The sequence below is a fragment of the Meleagris gallopavo genome, chromosome 5 (genome assembly GCF_905368555.1).
Source record: "Meleagris gallopavo chromosome 5, MGAL_WU_HG_1.1, whole genome shotgun sequence".
Lineage (NCBI taxonomy): Eukaryota > Metazoa > Chordata > Aves > Galliformes > Phasianidae > Meleagris > Meleagris gallopavo.
The window spans coordinates 46,982,676-46,988,675 of NC_139408.1; positions in this window are offsets into that span (position 1 = coordinate 46,982,676).

Genomic DNA, 6,000 nt, shown 5'->3' on the forward strand with positions numbered 1-6,000 from the left:
CAGAAATACTGGAGCTGTTCTATCCCCATGGGCATATGGAAATCAAATGTTGTTTCTGCATTAGAATTAGATAATATATATTTTTTTTTATTTCATGGTCTCCGCTGCCATAGTTCTTTTTGGGAGTCTTTCTACTTTACTTGGCGGGGGGGGTCTGATAGTTTGCATCACTTATCCTCTAGACTCAGTAGGTTAGGTTATCCTCTAGACGAACCTTCCCCAGGAATGCACACTCGGTATATAGGTGTATATATGTATATTTTGTCATACACAACGCAAGAGTATCCTGCACGAGATTGATCAAACCAGAGAACAAGTCATGGCATGCCCAAGGAAGTGTCTGAAGAGACATCAGAAAGGCCTGGTATCAGCTCCCCCCCCCCCCCCCCCCCCCCCCCGTTTGTTTAACAAGACTTTGAAGAAAATCACCACATCAATAGGACAAGAAGAACCCTGAGACACCTTGGAAACAACAGGATGGCTACTGACTGACACCAGATAACACACCAACTAACAAATGTAAACTTTGATAAGATTGTGAACCTGAAGTACCCAGCCAATGGGGAAGCAGGGGAGGGGGATAGGCAAAGGGGGGAAACAAGGTACAAAAAGCTGTCATTGTGTCCTTAGGGGTGCTCCTGCTTGTGGGATGCCTGCCACTGCAATTGCAAATAAAATCTGCTTTTATCAGATACCGTCCTGACAAAATTATTTGGATATTTCCAACAATCATGATACACTGTTAACATATATTGTGCTAGAGTCATATCCATTTTGTCACTTAACAGATGTGGTAAATAACATGTGAAGTCTCATGCAATTTTGTTTAAGGAAAGGATTTTCCATCTATAGAGTCTGAAGTGCTCTTTTCCTAAAGATGAGGTACAAGAAGTAAGATGGAAAGCAGTTATGTCACGCATTTTGCCACTCAGCACCAAGCAAGGGCTGATTTGTATAATCAGTATGTTAGGGAAAGAGATAATGAAAAAGCATTAATGAAATTTCTCCTCAATAGGTTTTTCCAATACCAGTACTATTAGTTGTCAGTTATAGTCTCTGTTGCTGATTCACATTAGGAAAGTGAGTGGGACAGTGGGGTTTCAGGTCAAGTACTTGCCAGCTGCCTGACAAAATAAAGATCAGGTTTTCTTCTGACTGTCAAACATCTTACAGCAAAGCTTGGTTTCTAAGCTAAGGCTCTCCACTTCCCACGAATATAGTGCTACTCAGCTTGCAATCCTGATAGAGGAAATATTAACAATAAAAAAAAGTAGTTGAGAAAGAGCCTTACCAGCTCTACTTAAGCTTTCAACATTTCCTTCTACTTCTTTTGTCCCTCCACTTCTGGTTTATACCACCTCACACTGTAGCTAATCAGCCTGGTGCTGACAATTAGGCTTGTTAACACCCTCCTTGCAGAAGATTTGCTCTCCAATTAGGCTGCATGCCTCCTTCTAGGCAGACAGAATAGAACAGAAAAGAAAGCGAACATTCTCTGCACTGTAGTCCCAACAGCATCTGCAGGGAGGCCTGACAGCAAAAGGTAGAGCTTTTAACCCCTGAACTGTCAAGGCAGTTTAGCACACTGGATGACAACACAGCTCAGTTTCTGAGTAAAACAAATTTATTTATTTATTTATTTATTAAAGATACAGCTATGTACCTTGTAAGAGTCACAATTGTATCTGTTCCAAGATTAGTACTTAATTCTTACTGTTTTCAAAGGATTTTAATCACCTAAACAGCTTATTACAGTTAAATTGTAAAGATGTAAGCCCTATAAGATCTGCTCCAAAAGTAATGCGTCCTATTTTATGATGTTGGCCCACCACATCAGAGGTGGATGTTGGTGATATTGCAGTAGAGGGTGAATCTTCTCATCAGTGTCCCATTACATTTTGTTGCCATGTGACAGGTGGCAGGAGAGAGACGGTTTGACAAAATGGCATCTGATTTGGAAGTGCGTATGAAACAAAGGTATGTCATTGAATTTGTCCATTCATCAACACTTACTAAACATTTATGGAAACCAAACAGTGGATACGAGCACACTGAGGTGGTGGGCGGAGCATTTCATCAGTGGTGACAGTGATGCGAAAGACAAGCAACATTCCAGATCACCATGTAGATTTTTATGCGCGCAGCATGCAGACTCTTGTTCATTGCTGATGAACATGCACAGCTAATGGTGGTGACTACGTTGAAAACCACTGTTTTGTTGCTGAGAACTTGCTCTATCAGTATTATTGTAATCTTTGTATCTGTTGTAGTTTCTGTGGAAAGAATTAGGAAGCATTACTGTTGAAGTGACCCACATTTGTGCAATTCTGCCATGAGCAATTTGTTGTTTTTGCTTTGCATATTCACTAAGATCTTAATTTTTTTTTTTTTGCAAAAGTATTCCAAGCAGCTCAGAACTGATTTACCCTCCTGAGCGTACATCAAGATGTCTCTGTGCTGATTGCTCTCAGTTAATTTGATATATGCATTCTGGCTTGCTTCTGTTTAGTATCATAAATTGTATGATGATAATGTGATTCTAGTTCCTATCATACAACCTCTGTAATCCAGATTTATTCTTTCGGACTTGAAACCCTGACAGGTTTCAGTGGACATTGTTTATTTGCAACTTTTGACTTCGATAACACATAGTTAATACAGAATAGAGAAAAATAGGCATATACTCCCTGGCATCAAACAAGCATACACGACCCTTCTCTTTTTTAGACAGCCATTTCCACTCAACTCCATTGCAGATTGGCAGATCAGAGCAGAGAGGACGGCACAGAAAGAAAAGCAGCAGATACAGGGACAACAGAGTTACGGAAGACAGTGACAAAATGCAGAGAATACCAAGGGTGTTGTAGAAGTTTATATCAAGAGAAAGAACCCCAAGACAGGGAGATGGGAAAGAGTATTTTGTAGAGTGGTCGAAGATGTCACACTCAAATATCTTTTTCTTGAGACAATGATGTTTTTGACAGAACAACAATTTTCATGGGAAAATTTGTCATTTGGAATTCTGAAGATTGCTGACATGTTTCAACAAAACAAGTAACTGAGATTTTGGTCACTGAAAATTATTATTATTTTTTTTTTTCCTGTGTGATTGTTTTTAGAAAAAAATATAATTCCTCAAGGGAACTTTTTTATTGAAATAAAATATTAGGATTAAAGAAAAACAACAAACACAGAAATTGGAAGGATGCTACCGGGGTGGACAAAAAAAAAAAAAAAGAGCTGGAGAGGAAAATATTAAAAAAAATAGAAGCAAGATGGAGTATGTCTGGAGGAATATTCAGGGGGAGGAAAATGATCAATGAAAAGAAAAACCCTAAAGTGAGATATATCATGATTAAACAATAAAAAGGGAAGAAAAGGAGATTAAAAAAAAATATATTTCTCTTTCCTGTGTTCCCTGCAAATGACAGGAAAAGGAGCATACATCTCCTTTTCCACGTTAGAAGTCTGCCAAGAAACTCAAAATTTCAGCTAATCTTGTTCACTGCTTTGCTTGAATTTATACTTTTATTAATGGAGGCATGTTTGAAATTGGTAGGAAGAATTAATGGCTGTACATAAGAGGAATGCAGGTGCTGCTGTGTTGGTACAGCTGAAGCACAGTTGGAGTGTAGTATATGCCCACCTTCCTGGGGGACATGTATTTTAACATGGCTTTCAAAGATTCAGTCTGTACTGCAAGGGAAGGCACGGGAAGATAGTTACAGAGCCTTTGCAAGCCTAGGGGAGTCCCAAAGTTGAGAATTGAGAATTTTTTTTTGTTTTATTCAAAAGTTGTAACTGCACGCCTAAACTTCTCCAGCTTCACTGCGCTTTACCCCACAGTTCCTATGGTGCTGCCACTTTTCTGTGCCTTTCCTTTTTGTCTTCCCTGAGATCCCCACTGCTATCTTATATATAACTCACACCCTTTTTAGCTCTCCTTTCTCTGTGCCAGCTCTCATTTTACTATCCCCATTCTGATCCCACCTTTGTGCTTTTCTGCAGCACTCAGAAACTCCTCAAAGCCAGAGTTCGAAAGAGACCCCAGAGAAGAAAGGCTGCCCTGGTTTAGCATTTACAGGCTTTAAGGATCTTCTGATCAAGATCTATTTTATCATGTCAATGTGTTACAACAACACAGTTCTTCCTATTGTCTCCTGAATAAACCAACTTAGACTAGTTTAAAAATACAAGCCAAACCCTATGTTTATAGCGAGTCCTATAACTTGCTTGAGCTTCAAAAATGGATGTTATATTGTTAACTAAACTAAAGAATTAAAAGGAAAGATGAGACTAAGCATTTGTCCTAACTGGAAACTTCTGCTGTGCACAGCAGCAAAACACAGATTACAATAGGAAGGAGGAGCCAGTGTAATTGCCTTTTCCTGTGATCTCTAGATTTTCAAGTGAAAGGATCATGTCTAGGGTTCTATGCCTATTTTTTTTGTCATAAGATCTCAGTACATAGAAGTCTTTTTTTCTACTCTTAATTTGCCTGGAGCAAGGCTTTTATCTAGACTTTTAGCCAAGAGGCACCTGCTGAAATATTCATTGGCAGAAATTGTGCCATGGGTGTTTTTCCCCATTTGTCCAGTTCTATGTCATTAAAATAAGGTTGAGTACAATGAAAATAGGATTTGACACAGAAGAATGGCATCCTCTCAAAAACATATATAATAGGCAATTAACCCTTTTCTGTGCAAGAATTTAAGTACTAAAGACTGCTGAATAGTTCTCTTAGTCAAGGGTCCTTTCCCACCAATTCAAAGTGGAATTGAAGATTATAACTTCAATTTGTGTGAGACTCAAATTTGCAAGCTTTTTTGAGAATGGTGTGAAGATTTTGATTGTTGATTTTTTTTACTGGTTTCTAACTGAAGGTAATGATCATTTGGCAAATTTGAGAAAAATATTTGAGAAAATGCAAAAAACCCAGAAACTTTAAAATTTTATAATGTGTACCTAAACCTAAACATCCATCCTTCTTTCCTTCCTTGCTGGTTTCTTTTTTTCCTTTCTGCCTGCCTGCCTTTACTTTTCCCAATGCTTAGGTAATATAAAATGATTTAAAAGACACTTTTGTTTTGTATTTAGTTCTGAAAATGGGAGTGACAGGTTTCAAAAATCTCAGAGGATAAAAATAATATTAAATCAAAGAGTACCCCAAGTATATACAATTAAGCTTGGGATACTTGTGACCTTACAGAAGACTGGCCTCATAGCTTACCAGTTAGCTTTGCTTTGAGCCAGGGTCAGGCTGGGTGAACTCTCAATGTCCCTTCTGACCAAAAATTGTTTTCTGATTCTGTTTTATGATTCTAATATGAGCAGATACTCAGTGTACAGAAAGCAAGGAGTATTTTTTAAAAACTAAGTTTCATATTTAATCAGTTTGACTGTAGCAAAGTATGGTATTACTTCACCTTCTGTTTGAGGATCTAATCCAAGGTCTTATCTGATTGTTTTCACAGGAACATAAATCCAATGACATACAAGCAATTTCCTGGTAGACATACTGGAAACTTACTTTCATGGTTCATGTAGGATTCTGTTACCTGATAACACAGGCATATAATATTTTAACAGTCTTTCTCTGAAGATCTCAAACTACATGATGAGTAGTCACAAACAAAGTGTAAACATTTTGAGATTGAGAAATATTTAATGGTCTCAAGTGTATCAGTATAAAAACAGATGCACAAAGAAAGCAAGGAGGTTTCTCAAGATTTTGCAACAGTAAGTGCAAGCAAAACTATGCATCTACATAGTACATAGAGCATGCAGCCAGTGGACAGCAAAGGGTGGGACAGTTTGATAGGCCATCACTGTACCTCCTTGGCTAACACAACTGTGGGCTCCTTATAAAACTGCCAGAATTGAAACGGTATTATTTTCTTGGATAAGTTTTAGCAAAACTTCTACAATTTTAGTGTCAGGTCTTGCAACCACCATCTTTATCTGTTACTCTTATCCTCCCTTACATCCGGCAGATTGCCT